Genomic DNA, 24,726 nt, shown 5'->3' with positions numbered 1-24,726 from the left:
CTTAAACTCTTTGGAGAGACTCAGAGTAGGTAATTTTCATTTCTTGTCTTTTTTTTTCCTTCTTGAAAAGGTCTTTTATAAAGCCTTGGTCTCTGTTTCAGGTTTGGTGCTAAGTCCTTCTTTTTTCTTCCTTTGTGTCTCTGTTAGAATCTCCAAAGTCAAAACCTATTTTGAGAGATCCTGACCAACTCCCCTTCACTGAGAGGGGCTATATTGTTCAGCAACCCTGGGGAACAATCTGTCTGTCTGTCCTTGTTGGAGAAATTGTACAGTAGTGTTAATACTTCTGCTCACTGTCTGATCATGAGCCCCTAACTATTTTAGAGGAATCTGAATTTTTCTCCATTTCTCAAAATTAAGGGGTTATCAAGTCCTGGTGAATTTTCCTTTGAAAGCCATCTCCTGCCAATATTCCCTTATTCTACAATCTAAACTCTTATCACCACCCATCCAGTCATTCCAAGAGCCTCCTAGTTGGCCTTCACCTGTGTCTCAACCCTAATTCATCCTGCCAGACTAATGGTCTGATCACTTCTTTCATCAAGTCATTTTTCTTCACCAAAATATTATTGGTTCCCTGTTTTCTATTGTTCTAAGCCCAATTCCACTTGGCTTGCAAAGAGCTTTATAATCTTACTTCATTGTACTACAGGAACCTTATTTTACTTTATTCTTAAACGCACAACTCTCCTAATGTCTCCTGAACAATATTCCTCTAGAACTTTGCTCCTTGTACCACTGCCACTCCCTTCACTTAGAATGCTCTTTCTTTTGCCTATTTAAAATGTTACCCACTTTGGAAGCTCATCGTAAGTTGCACCTCTCCATAAGTATCTTCCAAATCTAATCCAACTCTTATTAAGCTCACCTTTTCTAGAACTCCTACATCAGTTCTTATATTTGTCACTTTCTTATAGCCAGCTTTATACTGTCTTCTTATTTTTAAAATTTGTGTGTGTGATCTTTGGTCAGGCAAGTAACCCTCCAGTGACTGAATAAACCTGAAGTGAGTCAAAGAAAATGCAATACAGACATTTTTATATACTAGGTGGCCTGCAAATATGTTCTGTCCTCATAAACAAGACCAAGGGAACATTATCCCAGAAGTGGCTGTGCTTGTAATTTTCTCAGTTTGAAAAATACTAAGACATTTTCCACTTTTCTATATTCCTGTTTGATGACATTGCATCATGCATCTTCTCTTAAATCTATCAATTATTTATTCCTTTTATTGCAAGATGTCTTGCATTTGCTGCTTTACATTGACTATCGCTGATAGTTTTCATCTGTATTCTGTTGAATCAGAGCTAATCATTGTGATGGTTGCCATAATTGCTATTCTATAACATATCAGTTATCTCTTTCCTATCTCTTGGGCTTCAAACTGCGTTTTTCAATGGAACTTAGTTTTATTTGAAAGAAAGTATCATTGTGCTTTAATATAGAGGATTTCTACAGATTTCACTTTGACTGCTACTTCACTTTGAGGCACCATCCCAATATCACATCAAGGTTTGCAATTTAGGAACATGGATGAAAAGCAGTCCAAAGGGTATTGTAATCTAAATTTGAAAACCATTGCTATAGATTATTGTATGTTAACTGTGAATGTTATTTAATATAAAGGAAAATCATTTCTTCTTGACTTTTTCTCTTATTACATACATGATATGAATCCCTTCGAAGTGTTTTAACTTGTAGCTAGCTTGCATAGTGACTACAAAGACTTACCTGGTCATTCACATGTAGACCAACGGACAAAACTGTGCAAAGGTAGGATACTCTAGATAGAATGTAATACTTAGGAATATAGTTCTCATTTTAGAGAGCTTAACATAAAATATGAAAAAAATAAGACTGTGACATTTTTCTTTTAACATTTATTTTACAATTCCCATCTAAATAAAAAGATGGCGTTGGACTTTCACATTTAAGCTATAAATTTGAGCTGGAAGGGATTTTCTGATGACAAGCCAGTCCCCCCATTTTAGATATGAGGAAACTGAAGTCCAAAGAAGTAAAGTATCTTACCAGCATGAATAGATGCTAATATTTATTAAGCACTTAGTGCCAGGCATTGTGCTAACAATTTTATGTATGTTATCACATTTAAACTACACAACATCCCTAAGAGATAGTTTCTAGTACTAGTCCCCATTTTACAAATGAGAAAACAGGCTCAAGGTAGTTGACTTTCCTGGGGCCACACTGCTGCAAAATATCACAATCAGGGTGCAAATACAGGCCTGTTTGACTCTTAATCACCAAGATATACTTGACCAAGGTAATGCACAATGTATTTTTGGCAACTCTTCAGCAAGGATCTAAATCTCTGGAGTCCCGGCTGAGTGTGTGTATGTGTGTGTGTGTGCACGTGTGTACGTGTGTTTTACACCATAACATATTCCACGAACATCATTCTACTACAAAATCAGTGATTTCTAAGCTTGACCAAATGGTAAATACTTGCTTTTCTCTTTAAGTATTTTATTAAAATACACTTTTCAGTCTTTGTTGAAAAAGATGACATGGAATTTTGTATAAAATGCATTTTAAAAAACAATTAATTCTGCTTTTAAAATTGTACTTCCAGAGAGAATTTTATTTTTGTGTAGTGTAATCCTTAACAGGGTAAAAATATTTGAATTGTTGATTTTGATTTTACAGTGGAGTCAGTTAGCTAAACCTTAAATAAGTAGTGTCTTAATACTTGACTGAGTACACTATTTCTAGGCATACTGGTTTAGAAGTAAACAATGAAAATTCTAGAGGGATATATTCTGCATAAAAAGGAAGCTTGAGAGGTTAGTATATTCAGAAGCTGTTACTAACACCCTTGAGACCTTTCTAGCCTGCATAAATATCAAGAAAATAATCTGAAACTTCTCTGTGCAAATGGAATCATCCTTGTGCCAACTAGTAGCAAAATTGCCTGTATTGACCAGAGATCTAGGTACTTGACAACTGAACAAATGAGATTATATGGTGTCAATTACTGTACTGTACATCTGACTTCTGTAAAGAAATCTACAACAGCAACTGTCCTGCCTTCTTGATCTATTATTTTATGAGACTTATGCCCATTTGGGTTGATCTTTAGAATATTTAGATGTATTATTTGTCAGAGTGGCAAAAATTAAGGAAAACATTTTCTTAGCCTCTCTTCCCTTGGGGTTGGGAGAAATTTATTTTAAGATTCTTAAGACATCCATGCAAATATGTGACTTACATGCCCTGGATAGGCACTTTTTTCAGGGAGGCAAGCATTTGTGCATGGTACTTGTCATACAAGTAGTAAGCAGCAGAGCTAGGAATTGAAAGCAGGTGTCATTCTAGAAGCTTCACTCCTAAATACTAGGTTATAAGTTGGAGAGCCAGAGTGAGGCCCATTTTTATTTATTGTGTTTAAAAATTGTGTTTGTGTATGTGTAAAATTTCCCTCTAACTTATCTCTCTTTATGTCTCTAATGCCTATGGCATTTTCATGTTTTTTCATTTTCCATTCTCAGTGGAAGTGAAACTTTTTAACATAAAGGCTGAAATTCAGGAGAACGGGATCCTTGTTTTGACTCCAATGGCTTCAGTGGCAGAAAGCAGGTAGACCCGTACACTATTTTTTCCTACTGTCAAGTGCCAACCAATGGTGAATGCATTTCTTCACCGGGTTTTGTGAAAAGATAGAGATAAGTTTTCTCCTACACCACTATATTGCTTTAATATATTTCTTTATATATTATACTTTTTTGCTTAGTTAGCTTGGTCTACCTATTGTGTGTTTTATGGATGTAATATCTATGCCATTTAGGAAAGTAATTATCCGAGACCCATTCTCCAGATAACTTTACCCTTTTATAGGCCAATCATTTGTGTTGAAATCTCCTCAACAGAGAGACCATTGGAAGAGATATGGGTAATTACAGAATTGTAAAATGTGGAAGAAAAAATATATTCTACATTAATTGGAAGTATTACATTAGATATAGAATACTCAGCCTTGACTCATCCCTGCTATCCTTAGACAATGTGAAGTTATGTTTGAATATGTATGCAAGTTATTAAAATAATCAGTCAGGCGTTTTAACTAGAACCTATAAGCTCACTTTTATCACCAGTGAATGCTTAAAAGGTGCTAAAGGTCAATTTGAGGTTTTTGTTTGTTTGTTTGTTTGTTTTGCCTTTTCTCAACTAGTAGCACTTAATGTAGAGAGAGACTATTTTTGAGCTCAGTGTTAGTTGTGATTTGGAGTAAGTTTTTCCGGTAGGGTTTGTTACATCTGTGTCTATTAAATCCTTGCTACTCCAAATGTGTTCCATGGAGTAGTAGGATGGGCATCACCTGGGAACTTCTTAGAAATTTCAGAATCTCTGGTTCCACCCAAGACCTACTGGATGAGAATCTGCATTAAAAAGATCTCTGGGTGATTCATTTGCCCATCCAAATTTGAGAAGCACTGATGTAAAGTGAAATATGACTTCCTGTACAATTTAAACTTTTAAGAGCTAGTAGTTGCAGAAAAAAACCCTGAATTTCCTTTTTGTCTGTTTTCATATGTGTAAAGCAATATGTAATCAAAATATTATCTGGCTAATGTACACCACTTTTGCTCCATTCTGGAGTCAACATTGTCTTATTGAGAAAATAGCTCACTTATGTGATGGGTAAAATTGTTAAGAGTCTGAGTGAATCCACTTATTTTGTTGATAATAATGACCTTACCATTGAAATGATATTTATCCTAATTACTTGATTTGTCAACAGAATGTTACAGAAGAATAGAGATGTATTGGGGTCACTGTCACTAATAGCTTCAAGAGGAACTGTGTTAGTTTTCTATTTGCTCCTATAATAAATTACCACAAACATAGTGGCTTAAAACAGCACATGTATTATCTTACTTCTGGTGGTTAGAGGTCTGAAACAGATCTCATTGGGTTAAAATCAAGGTGTTAACCGGGCTTTCCTTTCTAGGGGCTCTAGGAAAGAATCTGTTTCCTTACCTTTTCCAACTTCTAGAGGCTATCCAGATTCATTGGCATGTGGCCCTCTTTCATCTTCAAAGCCAGTAATCGCTGATCAAATCTTTCATATTGCATCACTCTGATGCTCTTCTGCCTCCATCTTCCACATTTAAGGATATTTGCAATTACACTGGGCCCACTAAGGTAATCTAGGATAATCTTTTTATTTTAAGATCAGCTAATTAGCCGGCTTAATTCCTCCTGCAACCTTAATTCACTTTTCCCATGGAACATAACATATTAACAGGTTCCAGGAACGAGGATAAAGATACCTTGGTCGGGGGAGTTATGGCACAGGAATTGATGGCCTTTTTGGCTGATAAAGGAAGTCAACCACTAATCTTGTTATTGGGATAAGCAATTAGTCAGTGATCAGGGAGAATGCCCCATGAATATGAAGATGACCATTTACAAACCAAAGAGAGAGGCCTATAACACATCCTTTCCTCTCAGTCCTCAGAAGGAACCAACCCTACAAACACCTTGATTTCAGACTTCTAGCTTTTAGAATTTCAAGACAGTAAATTTATGTTTAAGCCACTCAGTTTTTGATATTTGTTATAACAGCCCTAGCAAACTAATGTAGACAGAATTGTCCTTTAGTTGATCTCTAAGTATCACCACCCTCAAAAGCACTTAATGTTTAGTGAGTTTGTGTTCTATCATACACTAGGCATAGGACAAAATGAATTAGTCATTGAAGAGTTTATAATATACATTAGATATTTTTCATAGAACAAGCTCTGAAATGTTACTTCATGTCTCTGGCCCTCAGTTTATTCAACTGTGAAAATGAGGGCATAATCATAATATTTAAGGGTATTTCTAGCTTTAAAATTCTATGATTCCATTTATTAATTACATTTTGAGATGTTATTAAATTCATGCATTAATAATAAGTATTAAGAGCAGACAAAATTGTGTTAATGTTCTCTTCAGGAAATAGTATCTTAATACCTACCATCCCTGCCATTCATTCATTGCCCACTTTCTAACCTTCAACTTTAAGAAGAAGTAATAAAGACATTATTGAAAAACACCTTTGTTCTTTTGACTCTCTTGACACCTTTGAAATTGGTTTAAGACTTATGTTCAAAATATAGTACTATACTTGCAAAATATGCTTAATAAATAAATTTTTAAATGAGTAACTTGAACTATCTGTGGAAATACCCATATATATTGGCAACTTTTGAGAGAGCAGTGACTTGGAGAGGAAAGGATTATTTTGCAAAATGTTTTGCTCTGATTTCTCACTACTGCGAAGTATATTAAAGCAATATATGTTCTCACAATTCACAGAAGAAGCTAAAGTTTCTAAATAGCTTTGAGAATCTTTTGGCAAATAGTTATCAGATTACTTGAATTAAATATTAATGGTAAAATAAAAATTGTTGAATATGGTCATGATCAGACCTTGGATGGTATATGCCATGTATTCAGATCTGGTCTGATTAACATCAAGGAATATAATGTGATGAAATACCCAGAAGCATATTTGTTATGTAACAGTCTCTCCCTTCATGTCTTATATCCAAATGAGAAACATGACTAGGCAGGAGAAATGCAGTATCGACAAAAACATTAGGGGTCACTATTAATCCCATTCTTCAAACACATATACATCTATGATTTGGCAATAATATAAGTTTTCTATCTTGATGTCACAGGCTCAACATAGAGCAGTCTCTCTAAAACTAAGGTCTGTAGACTCCTAGGGGTCCAAGCACGTGTTTTTAGAGGTCTACAAGTGTTTTGGGAAATTTTAAGTTTAAGGGTTTTATTTCACTGATAATCTTGAAATGAAAACCCCACAATATGCATGTATTCACTCTCACACAGAGCCCTCCCACTAGGCCCACTAGGTAAAACAACAAAACTTCTCTTTTATAGTCGTAAGTCACAATTAAAATACATTTGATGGAATGAATTGAATACCTTAAGGTAGAGTTTCTCAAACAGAGACCCAAAGATAGATTTGGGCAGTATAGGAAAGATTTTGTTTGCGATTTTGTTTTCTTCTTTTAAAGAAAGAAGAAAGGAAAGTCTCACCTGTGACTATCAGATTTCAGTTGCACTTCATGAGGTTTTTAAGCCACTAAGCAGTTTCTTAGTCTATTACAATTATTTGTGTGGATAAATTTATGCTTCCACTATTTGATGAATTAAATATGTGTGTGTCATTTCAACACTATACTCTTACCTACTTAACATCAGATGGTGTGCTTTGAGAAACCTCCTTCCAACCCACAAAGGGCAGGGTATATACTTCCCCCCCTAAATTTTTGAAAGCTTTTGCAATAAAATCAGGAAAGGAAGGGAGAGGAGAATCAAACAGTCCATCTCTTTGCTTCTAGGTAAAACTACCCTTAAATCTTAACATATAATATGTAAATCTGATTAACAAAACACCAAAAGAATATCTAGTTTAAGTGAAGAAATATGACTCTAACCTTTTAAAAACAAATTTTGATTATTACTGAGAATTCTTACTGGGAGTGAGTGAGAGAAGAGATAGAATAAGGTAGGGTGAAGTTATGTGGTGGATGATGAAAAAATGTTAAGAGAGAACTAATAAGGATAAATTAACAGTATAGTGAAATTCAATAGACCTATAGATTATTTTGATATAATGAACAATTTATTAAAAATGACTTTTGCAATGTGCAGCTGTAGGAAATTTTATAGAGCTTCCCTCAATAGTAAGTTAAAATGCAATCTACATTTAAAGGTATTAACTTAGAATGTGAATTGCAAGATGTTAGTGGTCAATGCTATGTCAGTGAAATCACTTTCCTGAACTAGTAAAAGATAGAAATGATTTACTCACTCAATTTTTTGGGGGCTAGAAGTAAAAAGAAAAACAATTTAGTGAACAAATATATATGGGTCAAAGTACTATTTAGATCATTAGGAGATGCTATATATCACTGGTCATTCATTGTCATATATTCTGTATGAATGTATGCATGTGGGATTGTATGAAGGCAGAGTGAAAGACAACAGGAAATCAGTTATCCAATTGACGCCATGTTTATGCTTCTGTTGTCCACCCATTTATCTGTTTGAAATTGATCTTTTTAATTTTGTTGTGAGTTTTGACACCCGAGTGTTTGATAAGGTGTTTGTAGTTTAAAAGTATTTTATTATTTTAACATTACCACTCTGAGGTAAAAGCAAGTGTCATTAAAAGCTAATAAATTGTTATAATTGATGAAACAATCTGAGATCTAGCATATCTACTTGCTGATGCTATTTTTTTGGCTAATGCTATTTTTTGAACAAACATTTATCCTCTTTGAATTTAGACATTAGACATGTAGATGTAGAGGTATATGTCACTGTAGATATATTTTTCATATATTCATATGGAAAATGTGTGCATAAAATTGTCTTGGCATTTGTGCCCATGTATATATTTAGCTTTTATGTAGCTGGAAAAAAATGAACATTAATTTCATAGAATTTTAAGTGTTTTTTAAAATGAGGTCAGTGTACAATTTCTTTGTGCCCTGAGAAAGTTATATGATAGTTTGTTGTTAAAATTTCCTGTTTCTTATTTCCACCTAAGTGATAGAGGTGAATTATATTTCTAAAAAAAGATGTGTGCAATGCATTTCAGTAACTATTGACCAATAAATAAATAATGAATACCCTTTCTGGTATTTGAATAGACACAATGCCTATTACTTGACTTCATGCTTAGAAGATGCTGAAATTTATTTTGTGAAATGTCTACAAATTCTGGCAAGTTAATTATAAACTAACTGAATAAAGAGAACTGATGTTTGCAAAGATTAGGATCATTAAATGTAAATAATAGATTAAAGAGACAGCTTCTGAGAACAGATTTACAATAGCAATTTTTAACACATATTCAAATTTCATTAAGTTCAAAGTGTCAGTTAATTATTGTATATTTAATCAAGCTTCTGCTAAATAAAACACCGTTTAATAACAGTTTTTGATAGAATTCTCCTACTTTAATATGATAGCCTTTTATTTTTAGTATTAAATTTACATTAAAAATTATGCAGAGGCATACACATACATGGACTCCATGCTCATTGGTGTTGTGCTTTTTATTTGCATTCTCCAAAATTTTAAAAGCTCAAACTCTTATTAAATGAAAGAGGGTCAGGGTCAGTCTTCCTTTTGCCATGATAATATATTCATGTATATTTCCTCCATATAAAGTTTATATACAAATGATGTGGGAGTGGTTTGGTATATGTTAAAATAATTATTCTTAGTAGGAATGAACAGTTGGTTACGTAAATGTTTACAATTAACAAAAATAGCTTTTGCATAGCACATTACAGTTTACAAAGTATTTTAGTGAAAATAACTCATCATGTGAAGAAGAGTAGCCCAGGTTTTATAACCTTATTTTCCAGATGAAGAAACTGAAGCCTAAGAGGTCAATTATCCTGCCCTAAGTTCACAAAACTAGCAAGTAGTGAACTTTAGTAAGAATGGAAGTGTCTTGACTCCTAACAGTGCTCCCACTTCACCACTCCAAAAGGCCACCTGAACAGCTTACAGCCATGATGAATAGGAACAGGATTTACCCTCTCATCTTAAATATCAACAAACAAACAAAAACAGTAAAAATATGTATGAAGCAATAGATTTCAAACATTTAACAAAGTGTAGCACAGGATCATGACTGTTGAGAGAAGGGAGACAAACAAGATAAGCCCTGTGAGGGTCCAATTCATTGCCTGGAGAAAGTATCCATACCACAACCAAGGGAAAAGGAACCCAACAGCCTGGAAGTCTCTCTGAATTGAGGAGACAGAATTTAGACTTTAAGGAGGTCAAGGTGGCTAGAATTTGAGGGACAGAGTAATGGAGAGGAGAAAGCTCACAGAATGGAAAAAACTTCACATAGATAGAGCTATAGAGATTTGCAGAGGGACCCCTCGAGTCTTTAGCTGATTACTGATCAACTCCACTGCATTAGAAAACTGTTGCAGACAGGGAAAGAACCACTAGAAAGGATCAGACAGACAATCCTCAGAGCTCACACACGACCAGGAATAGTTCACTTTCCCAACAGTCAGGCTGGAAAACTTCGTATTTCATGGAACACCTAGAAAGTTCCTCAGAAGGGTATTGCCTTAGTAATGGGACAAATTAGGCCTAGACCAAATGGAATTCTAGATTTACCTAACAAAGCAAACCTAAAATGAATCCATTTCCAAGTAACTTCAATATATACCAGAATAAAGTTCCAAAATATTTAAAGACTACAAAAACATCCAGTACCCAACAACAAAATTTGCAATATCTGCCATTAAATGAAAAATTACTAAGAAAGTGTGCAAAGAAACAGGAAAATACAGCTCACAGTGTGTGAAGAAACAATGATAAAAACAGAATGAAAAATAATAAACTATAGAGTTAGTAGAGAATGTAAAAACAGCTATTATAACCATATTCTTTATGTTCAAGAAGGCAGAGGAAAGCACAATCCCAATGAGGGAATAGAAGATTACTTAAAAGATCCAAATTGAAATTCTAGAGATAAAAGAAAATACATGTAAAAGAAATGAATGGAGCAACAGTGAGCTGTGAGACAATACACTCAATGTAATATACATGTTTTTTGAGTCCCAGAAGGTGAGAAGGGGAGGAAAATTATTTTAAAATTAACAGATGGAAATTTTCCAAATTTGATGAAAATTGTGAACCCACATAGTCAAGAAGCTCAACAAATTCTGAGAAGAAAGCTGAAGAAAATGGCTCAAGGGTTCTCCTAATCTAATTGCTGAAATCCAAAGGAAAACTACAATCTTAAAAGTATCCAGGGGGAAAAAGGACACCTTATGTACAGGGGAACAAACATTAGAATGACAGGAGGCATCTTGTTGAAAACAATGCAACCCAGAAGACAGTGGAACAAGATCTTTCATGTACTGAAAGGAAAAGAAATCTCTCAACCTAGAATTCAATATCAAAATATCAAAGCAAAATAAAAGAATTTCCTACTTGTTGTAAAGAAAAAAATTCATTGCCAGCAGAAACGCACTACCAAAAATGTTCAAGGAAATCTTTCAGGCAGAATGAAAATGATACCAAATTTAAATTTGGACCTATGCAATGTAATGAAGAGTACTGGAAAAAAGAAATATGTAGGTAGATATGTATGATCTTTTAATTTTTAAAAATCACTTTCAAAGTTACCTATTTAATTTTTAAAATAATCATTTGTTGAGGTTTTATAACATGTAAAAACAAAATATATAACAATATCACAAAGACAGAATAGAAATAGAAGTATACATCCATGTTGCTGCAAATGGTGTTATATAGCACAGGGAAATATATACAAGATCTTATGATAGCTCACAGAGAAAAAAATGTGACAATGAATATATATATGTTCATGTATATATAACTGAAAAATTGTGCTCTACACTGGAATTTGACACAACATTGTAAAATGATTATAAATCAATAAAAAATGTTAAAAAAAAGAAATAGAAGTATACAATTGTAAGAGTCTTCTATTATATGTGAAGTCATATATATAATATTATGATAAATTATCTTGATTCTAAGTTAAAGATTTATACAATGGTCACTAAAACAATCATTAAAACAACACGACAAAGAGTGATGAGCTAATTAAGAGGATAAAATAGAATTATAAAAAATTTTAATTAATATTGAAATAGAAAAAGAGGAAAAAAGGAAAAAACAAGTGGGACAAATAGAAAACAAATAGAAAGATTGTATTTAAGCCCAACTATACCAATAATATTAATTGCACAATAGTGAAAACATACCAGTTAAAAGGCAGGTATTGTCACAAGAGACTTTAAGTCATCTATGTAATGTGTGCAAGTAACCCAACAAAATATAAATAAATAAATAGGTTAAACATAAGTAAATTTTAAAAAATATACAATGAATCTAAAGAAAGTTGACTATATTAATATCAGATAAAGAAGATTTCAGAGAAAAATATCAGAGATAAAGAAAATCATTCATATTAATAAAGGGATCAATTCATTAACAGAATATAAAAATCTTAAATATATATGTCCCTAATAACAGAGCTCCAAAATATCTGAAGCAAAAACTGATAAAAGAGAAATAAGAAACAGGCTAGTTAGTATACAATTAGAGATTTTAACACCTTCTCTCAGTAATTGCTAAAACAAGTAGAGTGGAAATTAATAACTATATAAGACTTGAACAACACTTTCAACCAATTCAACCTAATTGACTAGTACACTCTGTCCAAAGAGGGCAGGATACACATTATTCTCAGAAACACATGGAAAATTGATCAATATGGAGCATATTTAGGGTCATAAAACAAACTATCAAAAGTTACAAAACTGAAGTCATATGAGGGATGTTCTTCGATCATAAAGGAATTAAACTAAACATCAACAAAAGAAAGCTATCTGGGAAATTGCCAAATATCTGGAAACCAAACAACACACTTGTAAGTAGCCAGTGTGTCTAAGAGAGCCTTCAAGGGAAATTAGAAAGCTCTATGTAATCAGTGAAAATCAAATTGCAATATATCAAAATATGTGAAATACTGTTAAATCAAGGCTTAGAGGTTAATTTAGAGCATTAAACACTTAGAGTAGAAAAGTCGAAAGTTTGAAAATCTATTACTTGAGCTTTGCCTTAAACTGTAACTAGAAGAGCAAATTAAGCCCAAAACAAGCAGGAAGAAGGAAATTATTAGAGCAGAAATAAGTGATATAGAAAACAGTAACAGATACAATCTACCATATATAAAACAGATAAGTGACAAGGATATACTATATAGCACAGGGAATTACACCCGATATCTTGTAATAACTTAAAATGGAATATAACCTGCAATATATACTGAATCATTACGCTGTATACCTGAAACTGGCACAATATAGTAACAACTATACCTCAATTATAAAGAATAGAGAAGTGCAATGAATCCAAAAGCTGGATCATTGAGAAAAAGCTGTGCACAAAAACAGAGAAAAGATGTAAATTACCAATATCAGGAATAAGGGAAAGGATATCAATACAGACTGTACAGACATTTAAAAATATACTAATGGACTATTAACTTTATGCCTAGAAAGTAAACAACTTAAAGTAAGTGTACATATTATCTGAGAGACAGAAATTACCTAAGCTTATTGGAGAAAAAATACAATAGTTGAACACTTTTTATCTATTAAAGAAACTGAATTTGTAATTAAGTCTTTCTTTTAAGAAATCTCCAAGCTCAAATTACTACACTACTGAATTCTAAAAACAAACAAACAAACAAACAAAACAAACAAAAAATACACTTAAGAAATAATATCAAATCTACACAAACTTTTTCAGGAAATAGAAGTGGATGTAACACATTTCAATTCTTCGAGCACTTATGTTTCCTAGGTATTGTTCTAGATGCTGGAGAATTAAATAGGTGAAAATTTGCTCAATGTCCCCCAGAAGCTTACAGTGTAGTGAGATGAAGTTAAGGAAATTCTTCTCCTTTGCTATACCCTTAATTCTCCCTGATTGGTTAAGACAGAGCAAATAAGATTGTTTCACATTATAACAGACAGCTGAGTGTAGAACCCTTCTTTAAAAATCATCAGTGGTGAACTTGGCTTGCTGACTTCCCTTTGTCTATTATTGGGACATAAAAATTGATAGGATGACTAAATGATGTAGAAGTGGAATACATACATTAATTCAAAAGCCCCAGAACTCTACAACTTTGTATTCTCAACCCCAGCCACACTTCTTCTGTGTCATTAAGAATAATATAATATTTAATCTAATGTTTTTGTTAGCCTTACTGTTGAACAAGAGAGGTGACAGCTGTTCAGTTTATTAAACAATTAGTGTCATAAATTATATTTCACCATTATCATATACCCACATGCTCAGAGACACTGATTTTAATCGCACTTTCTATTCCACTACTGCTCAGTTCATAGTGTGTGAAATGAAATAGTCATTTTAACTTATAATGGGCCTTTACTAGAATAAAGGAACACAGTAGTTATCTCTCAATTATATAGAATTCTTCCAGCAAACTCAGGAAAGTGTCACATAATCTACAAGGTAAAGCCCAAACATTAGAGTTATGAGTGAGCTTCTCAGGCCTTTCCTAAAAATTTCTATGTTTCATCAAATTAGAAGAAACAAATTAATGGAAAAAACAAAACCTAGCAAAAGTGAAGACTGAAAGGGAATTGCTTTTAAAGGCAAGCCCATTGATAGCATGACAAATGATAGCTGACAACAAGGAGAGTAAGAGACAAACTATAAAAAGCATGTTCAAGAATCTAAAGTCTTTTGGTGAAGAGACAAACACTTCTACACAATTGTTAAAGCATCGTTTAATAAATCATGTTTATGGTGAGGACCCATTATAAATTGTCTCATAAAAGATAGTTTGTTATTAACTTTTCATACCATTTAAAAACTCAGGAGAGTGTATATTGTGTTTAAGAAATATTTCCATCTAAAATAGTTAAGACTTACGAAAAATAAAGCTTTATTGCTTGAAGAAATGTGTACTTTAGCTTTCTAGAATGACTCATTACCAAAAACATTTCAGAAATGGGAATTATAGTGGTAAATGGAGAACCTTCAAATATCTTTTCACTAAATTATGCAGAAAGAGTAAACGGTATACAATTACACATAAACCATGTATTGGCAAGGTCAAGAAAATTAAAATGCCAAGAAAAATACCTGGAAATATTATTACTAATATCTTTCATTTACCTCCAAATTTTCTAGGCTTTAATTTATTCAAAATCATAATGATTCATATTTTCATTTATAAATGCTCCTGAGGGAAAAATCATTCCATGTTTTTAAAAAAATTCTCAAAAGTTAATATCAGCCCCCAAATATGGGTCTTTGGTAAAGCTTACATATATATATATATATATATTTAATCTGACATGGAACAAAGTTTCTCAAAGTTTAGTATGATCTAAATTTTAAAAATACAATACTAGACTTCCAGTTCTGAGCAAGATGGAGTAAGATCACTACAGTGTATCTCTCCTGCTGATTACAGATGACATCTCTAGATGAAAATTTAAAAGTAACTACCTGAGGACCATGGCATGTAAACAGAAGCAGGTGGATTGGGGAGGGGAGAGTCAGGATATGGAGAAGTGACCATACATGGGTGGATTCTCATATTTTTTCCTTATTTTCTGTTGAGGCTTTTGTCCAAGTATAGCTCCCAGCCAGGGAACTGTAAGAACTAGAAAATGAAAATTTTGGAGCTGAGAAATTAAATATATGAAAAAATTTTAAGTCATCATATGGACTCAATAACAAAATGGTGATGCCAATGAAAATAGTTAATGAACTTTAAGATAAATCATGAGAAATTACTCAATCTAACCAAGAGAGGAAAAAAAGGTAAGAACAGAACCTTAGAATGATATCAAATGGTATTCATGTCATTGAAGTTCCAAAAGGACAGGAAATAGATTGGTGTAGAAAAAATATATTTGAAGAAATAATAGCTGAAAACCATATTGAAAGATAAAAATTTGCAGATTTAAGATCCTTTGAAACAAGTTAAACTCAAAGAAAATCATTCCCAGAGACATTATAATCAAACTGCTAAAAACCAAAGATACAGTGCTAAAAACAGCTGGAGAAAAACAATATATATTGGAAAGCAAAGATTTGAAAATGATAATGGTTTTCTCATAACAAATCATGGAGACCAAAGTCAGTGGAAAAACCACTTTAGAATATGCAAAGAAGTGTAGTCCAAAAACCAATGAATTAAAACACTCCAAAAACATTTTCAAATAATAAAAAAAGAAGTTGGAAAAGGGGAACAGAAGAACAAAAAGTCAGAGTGACAAACAGAAAACAACTAATAAAATGGTATGGTTAATCCATCTATATTAGTAATTACATTAAATGTAAGTGATCTAAACACTCTAATTAAAATACGTATTGTAATAATGGATTTTTAAAGCCCATCTGTAAATCAGAAACCTACTTTATATATAAAGACATAAATTAAAGGGAAATGATAGAAAATTGCATACTGTGACAGAGTATTCAAAACAAAGCTGAAGTGTATTTATTAGTTTCAGACAAATTAGAATGTAGAACAAGGATTAGTATGAGCAATAAAGAGGAGGTATTACATAATAAATAAAGTATCAATATACCAAAAAGATGGAACAATGTTTGCTAGTTAGTTTTGTATGTCCCTAACAACCGATCTTCAAAATACACAAAGCAAAACTGATACAATTAAAAATAGAAATGGACAAGTCCACAATTATACTTGGGAACTTTATCATTCCTCTTTCAGTAATTGATAGAACAAGTAGTCAGAAAATCAGTAAGGATATAGATCTGAACAACACTACTAACCAACATTATCTAATTGACATTTTTAGAACTATCTACCCAACAACAGCCAAAATATACATTCATTTCAAGTGTGCATGGAACATTCCTTAAAAGAAGCCATATTCTGTCTGGGCCATAAAACAAACTCCAAAAATTTTAAAACAGTTGAAGTCATAAAAAATATATTCTCTAATCATAAGCACAACTAAACTAGAAATCAATAACAGAGGTATACAGAAAATACTTAAATATTTTAAATTAAACAATAAGGGAAAATTAAAGATATTTTGAACTGAATGACAAGGAAAATATACCTTATGTCACATAGTTTTGTTTTGCATTTCCCTGATAATTAATGATGTTGAGCATCTTTCAAATACCTGTTGACCATTTGTATGTCTTCTACAGATAAATGCTTGTTCAAGCCCTTTGCCCATTTTTAATTGAATAATTAGTTATTTTGCTATTGAGTTTTAGGAGTTATATATATTCTAGAAATTAACCCTTATCAGACATATGGTTTCAAATGTTTTCTTTCTTTCTGTAGGTTGCTGTTTCATTTTGTTGTTTATCCTTTGCTTTGCAGAATACTTTTAGTACGACATAGCTTCACTTGTCTGTTTTTGCTTTTGTTGCCTGTGCTTTTGGTGATATATCTAAGAAATAATTGCCAAGACCAATGTCCAGAGGCTTTTTCCCTATGTTTTCATCTAGGAGTTTTACAGTTTGAAGTTTTATATTTAAGTCTTTAGTCTATTTTGAGTTGATTTTTTGGTGTTTGATGTTCACACTTGTTAAAAAAAAAGATAACAAGTGTTGGCAAGGCTGTGGAGAAATTGGAACCCCTGTACATTGGTGGTGGGAATATAAATTAATGTTCAGAAGTTATGGCGAATAGTATGGAGGTTCCTCAAAAAGGTTAAAAATAGAACTACCATATGATTCAGCAACCCCACTTCTGGGTGCAGTCAGCCCTTTGTCTTTGCAGATATGGAACTCACAAATATATGGATACAGAGGGCTGACAGTTATGGGCTTGAACATCCTTGGATTTTGGTATCTGTGGGTGGGTGGGGGGTCTTGGAACCAATTCCCACAGATATAAGGGACAACTATATGCAAAGTATTGAAATCAGGATCTTTAAGAGATATCTGCATGCCCATGTACATTGCAGCATTATTCACAATAGCCACAGTATGGAAATAACCAAGTGTCCATTGACAGATGAATAAAGAAAATGTAATATACACATACACTGGGATATTATTTAGTCTTTAAAGAGAAAGAAATCCTGCTGTTTTCAAAAACATGGATGAACCAGAGGACATTATTCTAAGTGAATTAAACTAGTCACAGGACAAATACCACATGATTGCACTTATATGAGGCATCTAAAATAATCAAGCAGAAGCAGAGAATGCAATGGTGGTTGCCAGGAGTGTGAGGGAAATGAGACGTTGTTATTCAATGGGTATATAGTTTCAGTTATGCTAAATGTATAAGTTCTAGAGATCTGTTGTACAACATAATGCCAATAATTAACAATACAGTATTGTGCACTTCAAAATTTATTAACAGGGTAGATCTCATGTTAAGTGTTCTTACTACAGAACAAACAATGGGACACAAGGATACTCTGGGAGGTGTTGGATATGTTGATTACTTTGATTATGGTGATGGTATCACTGGTTTTTGCATAAGGCCAACTCATCAAAATGTAGAAATTAAATATGTGCAGCTCTTTGTATATCAGTTACACCTCAATAAGGCTGTTAAAAAATACAGCCTATCAAAATTTGTAGAATGCAACTAACACAGTACTTAGAAGTAAATTTATAGCATTAATTGCTTATATTTGGAAAAGAAGAAAGGTCAAAGATCAATAATCTAAGTTCCCATCTAAAGAAACTAGAAAAAAGAAGAGCAAATTAAGTCCAAATAAAGCAGAGTGAAGGGAATAGTAAAGATAAGAGCAGAAATAAATGTAAATGAAGACAGATAAACAGTAAGCAAACGTCAAAGAAACAATGAAAAGCTAATTATTTTAGAAGATCAATAAAGGTGATAGGCCTCTTGTCAAAATGATCAAGACAAAAGAGAAGTAGCAAATTGCCAATATCTAGAAGGAAAAAGTACATCATAATAGACCCTGTAGACATTAAATGAGTAATAAGGAAAGAGTATAAGAAACTTTACACCTCTAAGTTCATCAGCTTAGATAAAATGGACCAATTCGTTGAAAGATACAAACTGCTCAAACTTAGTATAAAAGAAATAGTATAAAAAAATAAATCGAATAACATAGAAATGTAATGCATAGCTTAAAACTTTCCAACAAAGAAAATTCCATGCTCAGATGGTTTCATTGGTGATTTCTAACAACGATTTGATGAAAAAATGATAATTCTGTGTAATGTCTTCCAGAACATATAAGTAGAAGGAACAGTTCCAAACTCACTACCCTGAACTAAACCACATACAAGAAAAGAAAATCACAGGTAAATATCCTTCATGAATGCGGACTCAAACATTTTCAACAAAATATTTGCAAGTGAAATCAACATATAAAACAAACAATAGACATAGAAAACAAACTTATGGTTACCAGGGGGAAGGAGGTGGGAAGTGATAAATTGGGGGCTTAGATATTTGCAAATACTAACTACTATATATAAAATAGATAAACAGTAAGTTAATACAGTATAGCACAGGGAACTATATCCAATATCTTGTAGTAACCTATAATGAAAAAGTATATGAAAAGAAATAAATGTATGTATATGTATGTCTGAACTATTACACTGTACACCAAAAGTTGACACAACATTGTAAAGTGACTAAACTTCAATTAAAAAAAATACATCACTGTTAAGTGGTGTTCATTCCAGGAACAGAAGGCTGGCTCAACATTTGACAATCAATTGGTATATTTAGCCATATCAAAAGTTTAAAGAACAAAATCTGTACAATTATCTCAGTAGATGCAGGAAAACTCACTTGACAAAGCTCAATATTCATTCATGATGATGATACTGATAGTAGTAATAATGAAAACTCTCAGTTTAATAGAAATAAAAGGGAACTTCTTTAACCTGGTAAAGCATATGAAAAATCTACAGCTGACACAACACTTGATGAAAGACTCAATGCCTTTCCTCTAAAATTGAGAACAAGGAAGGAATGTCCACTCTCACAGCTCTTATTTAAACATTATACCGTAGGTACTAGCCAGGGCAATGAGGCCAGATAAAGAAATAAAAGGCATACATATTGGAAAAGAATAAGCCTTTCTCTGTTTGTGGATGACATAATTGTTTAGAAAATACCAAACAATCAACAAAAAAGCTCCTGGAACCAATAAATGAGTTTAGCGAAGTCAATATACCAAAATCAATTGCATGTTGATATACTAGCAATGAACAATCGGAAAAAAATTTAATTCCAACTCTATTGAGATATAATTTATAAATAAAAATTACATATATTTAAGGTGTACAATGTGATGGTTTCCTATAAATATATTATGAAATGATTAGTGCAATCAAGGTAATTCATATATCCATCACCTCACATAATTCTTTTTTATTTTTGATGTAGTGAGAGCACTTAAGATCTACTCTCTGGGATTTCAAAATTGTAGAATAGATAAACAAGATTACACTGTATAGCACAGGGAAATATACACAAAATGTTATGATAAATCACAGAGAAAAAAATGTGACAATGAGTGTGTATATGTCCATGAATGACTGAAAAATTGTGCTGAACACTGGAATTTGACACAACACTGTAAAATGATTATGAATCAATAAAAAAAAAGAATGGAAACAAGTCAAGCATCCACCAAGAAGGAACTGGTTAAATTAATTATGGTAAAGCCATTTGATAGAATACTATATAGCTGTGAAAAATGAAGAAGCCATATACTGATACAGAAAGGTGTCTAAGATTTATTGTTAAATAAAGAACACAAAATGAAGAAAAAAAAAGATCTACTCTCTTAGCAAATTTCAAATACACAGTACGTTATTTTTAACTATAGTTACCATGGTTTAAAAAATACCATTTACAATAACCACTCCCCCCAAAATCCACACACAAGAAATACACAGGTATAAATTTAACAGACTTATGTACTGAATCTGTATGCTGAAAACTGAAAAACTCTAAGAAATCAAACAACATCTAAATAATTAAAAAGATATATATCATATTCATGAATTGGAAGACATATCAGTTGTCCCTAAACTGATTTATGGATTCAGTCCAATCCCACACATAATCCCAGCAGGACTTTTTGTGGGTATCAACAAACTGATTCCAAAATTTACATGAGAGTGTAAAGGATGTAGAATAGGTAAATTGATTTTTAAAAGTACAACAGTGTTACAGGACTCACTTTCTGATTCAAGATTCACTATAAAGCTACATTAGTTATGACAGTATGGTTTTAATGAAAGAATTGACACATAGACCAATGGAACAGAAAAGAGTGTCCAGAAATAGGGGCACATATACACGGTCAGTTGATTTTTAAACAAAGGTGAAAACAATCCAATTTTTTTTAATTAATAATGCTGGAACAATTGGATATCCATATGGAAAAAAGCCATAAAATTTTACTTGTACTTCACATCTTATACAAAAAATTAACTCCAAATGGATCCTAAACTTAAATGAGAAATGCACAAATATAAAGCTACTAGAAGAAACATAAGAAAAAGTTTCTGTGACCTTGTGCTAGACAAAGTTTTCTTAAATATGACACTAAAATCACAATTCATAAAACTAAAGAACAGTGTTAAATTGGGCTTCATCAAAATTAAAAGATTTCTCCAATATTGTAAACTGACTATACTTCAATGAAAAAGAATACAAATTTTTAAAAAGTGAAAAAAATAAATAAAAACTTCTCTGTTGAATACACTGTGAATAAAATAATAAGACAAGCCACAAATGGGGAGAAAATGTTTGCAGATCATATTGCTAATAGGGGACTTGTATCCAGAATATACAGTGACCCCTAAAAGGTCAAACACATTATGCTAAATTAAAGAAGTTAGTCTCAGAAGAAATACATACTTTATTATTTCATTTATATGGCATTCTGTAAAAGTCAAAACTATAGGAATGAGTTAGTGATTGCCAAGGGCTGGGTGGCTGGAGAGATTGAGCATAAAGAAACAGCATAAGGGATTTTTTGGGAGTGATAAAACTGTTCAATGTCTTAATTGTGATGGTGGTTTCATAGCTATATATGATTGTTTTAACTCATAAATCTGTACACCAAAACAGTGAGTTTTCCTGTTTGTAAATTTAAAAATGAATAGTAATAATGGATAAAAAGGACAATGTTAATAAAGACATGTTGGCCAAGATAAAGATATTCAAGGTGTTATATTAATCTAAGCTCAACTCTTCGTAAATGAGCAAACAAACAAAAATCAATGGCTTACACAAAATTCAAATTTTGAATGTTAGAAACAATGTATTCTGTTTGTATTGGTGATTATTTTATGAATTCATCTCATTTTAAAAATTGGAATTTCCAAGAATAAGTACTTGTGAGTAAAAATTTTTGGTACTTTTCAATTCATTCAGCCAGTTAAGACATAATTAGGACATTATTAGAGCTAGTTTTAAGTATGACATCAAATATATAAGAACAGTATTACACAGGAATTTATCTGAAATATTCTAACGTGAAAATATAGCTTATCTATCTGGAACTCCTAAGAAGGTAGTTATTCTTCAAAGCTGTATTTTTCAAGTACTTCTGAAGCAATACATCTAAAATATTTTACTCATTGCTCTGCTTGTTTGAATAGAACTTACTTAGCACAATTTAATCTGTTTCCAGTGGTTCAAGGTTTTCATTAAAACACCAAATCCTAAAGCTGCCAGCAACCTAAGAAATCCCATACCTGACTATGATAGATAAATTGAAGGACCTAGTTACCCTTAATAATATAAACACGTTACCATTGTAACATGTTTTAAATTTTTTAAAAAATGAGTTGTTCATATACCCTAAATTATTTGTAACAACCCAGACTGGTAAGTAAGACAACCCATATAATCCAGAATTTTACAAACTAGGAAATGTATGCTCATAGGAGCTAAGTAATTTACCCAAGCCTGCTATGGAGCTGAGAGTAGGACACAGGTCATATTCCTATGGGATGCATGTTCTGAGTGACTGGTACAATGCAAAGCGTATTAAATCAGGAAGTTATGAAGTAAAGCTAAATTACTTATTTTCAGTATTTAATTCTCTAATTCAGTTACCCTCCCTACCCCAACCAGTGGGCCTCAATTTCCATGAAACCAATGGATTGTCATTTCATCTTTCACATAAATAACAATCAAACTTTTAAAATGAAAGTTTTTATGCTTTTCCTGATTTTTGTGCAAATGGTAGTAACTTTGGCTGTGTAGTCATTCAATAACTTGCTACTCCATAGACCAAGGTAACTAAGGGAGGTGAGGATAATGACAAGTTATTTTGCTTATAAGGGTTTATCTAGTTGTTGTGGTAAAAAATTAACTTCCTGTAATTTGAAAGAAAACTAGTAGATCTCTTGAGCAAAGGGCCTTCTTGCTGCTACTGCTGCTACTGAATTTAAGGGAAAACCTAAAAGGGTCACATCATTGTCTATTGTCAGGGTTGTTGACTCTATAAATCTGTTTAGTGTTCATCATCTAGAGTTGGCTATTGGTATCAGGGGGAAGGACCTGCTGTGCCTTTAAAGACACAAATGGCCAAAAGCACATGAAAAAGAATGCTCAATATTGCTCATTATCAGAGAAATGCAAATCAAAACTACAATGAGGTATCACCTCACACCAGTCAGAATAGCCATCATTCAAAAGTCCAAAAACAATAAATGCTGGAGAGGCTGTGGAGAAAAGGGAACCCTCCTACACTGTTGGTGGGAATGCAGTTTGGTGCAGCCACTGTGGAAAACAGTATGGAGATTCCTCAAAAAAACTAAAAATAGACTTACTATATGATCCAGCAATCCCACTCCTGGGCATATATCCAGAGGGAACTCTAATTCAAAAAGATACATGTACCCCAATGTTCATAGCAGCACTATTTACAATAGCAAAGACATGGAGACAGCCTAAATGTCCATCAACAGATGACTGTATAAAGAAGTGGTGTTATATTTATACAATGGAATACTACTCAGCCATAAAAATGACAACATGATGCCATTTGTAGCAACATGGATGCTCCTGGAGAATGTCATTCTAAGTTAAGTAAGCCAGAAAGAGAAAGAAAAATACCATATGATGACATTCCTACATTATTAGGGCAGATATCAGGACACTTGGGGATCACCCATATCATGCACTTTAGGCTTTCTGTAGTAATTACAGCCCTGCAGAGAAGGATCAGAACCATTACCCTGATTATGTATTAGTGAATTTAAATTTATCAACATCCTCAGATCTCATTCCAAAGTACCTTGCTTCTTAATCTACACCAGATGAGGTATTTCAAGTATTTAACCTCCATCTTCTGGCTTCTCTCCTGACTGTAGCTGAAACATTTGGGAAAAGGAACCCCAAATTGCTCTGAAAGCTGGCAGACATGACAGCAATATTGCTTTGACAAATACCACCCCTACCCTCTGGCCCAAACATCCTTGAATATTTGGTCAGATTGCAGATAAGAGGTTTATACTTACACATTGGTGTACTTGAATGAGATCCCCTTCATAAAGTGGAGTTACTTGTTTCTGAATGTTCCAGGGAGGAACTTTCCTATTAGATCTCTTAACATTAAATAGGAAGATGTTTGAATGTGCAAGAAAAAAAAGTTAGGTGTACAGATTGCAGTGGATGGGTGTATGATTGTCTTTACTTTCTTTATGAGACTGCTTTGTTGCTCAAAATATTCTAAAAAGGGAAATTATTTTTTATTTCCTTGCCAGTGTATTTGGTTGTTTCCATACCCAGTATACTAGAATGATTTCTGTTCGATTTAGCTTATGTTTTTTGTTGTTGCTGTTTTCCTGATTTTGAAGAGATTAATTCCTTAGAAAAGGTTTATTTTTCTGTCTGTCAACTTTTAGGAATATCAGTTTCAGTGTGACAACTTTTAACAGGAACCTGAAATGTCCTTAATCTAATTACAAGAGTTCTTCCTTATAAGACGTACTGCTAGAATTCATCTCTTTTATGAAAAGGTTGACCTGCCTTTTATTTGTGAGATTCACAGAGTTGTTTTCCCTTAATATTAAACATCTAATCAATTGGCTGGAATGATAAAGGTTTTTAAAATTTCTCTTGTCTAATTATAAAGGTGTCAATTAAAAATACATAGTGTTTACATG

General features: G+C 32.6%; 1 protein-coding gene across 3 annotated transcripts in view; it reads left to right on the top strand.

Annotated features, from left to right (window-relative positions):
* HDX (highly divergent homeobox) overlaps positions 1-24,726 on the top strand; it is a 184,626-nt gene that overhangs the window by 16,901 nt on the left and 142,999 nt on the right. For 2 of the 3 annotated variants that reach the window (XM_072955848.1, XM_072955846.1), the window contains exon 1: positions 3,514-3,597. The exons of the other annotated variant lie outside the window; for it this stretch is intronic. The gene's annotated coding sequence lies outside the window, so the exon portion shown is untranslated. Of the gene's footprint in view, positions 1-3,513; positions 3,598-24,726 lie in introns of those variants that run through there. 3 annotated transcript variants of the gene reach the window in all.

Source organism: Vicugna pacos, chromosome X (genome assembly GCF_048564905.1).
Source record: "Vicugna pacos chromosome X, VicPac4, whole genome shotgun sequence".
Classification (NCBI taxonomy): Eukaryota; Metazoa; Chordata; class Mammalia; order Artiodactyla; family Camelidae; genus Vicugna; species Vicugna pacos.
The sequence above is the reverse complement of the archived record's forward strand: the minus strand, read 5'-3'. Positions and strand labels throughout refer to the sequence as shown.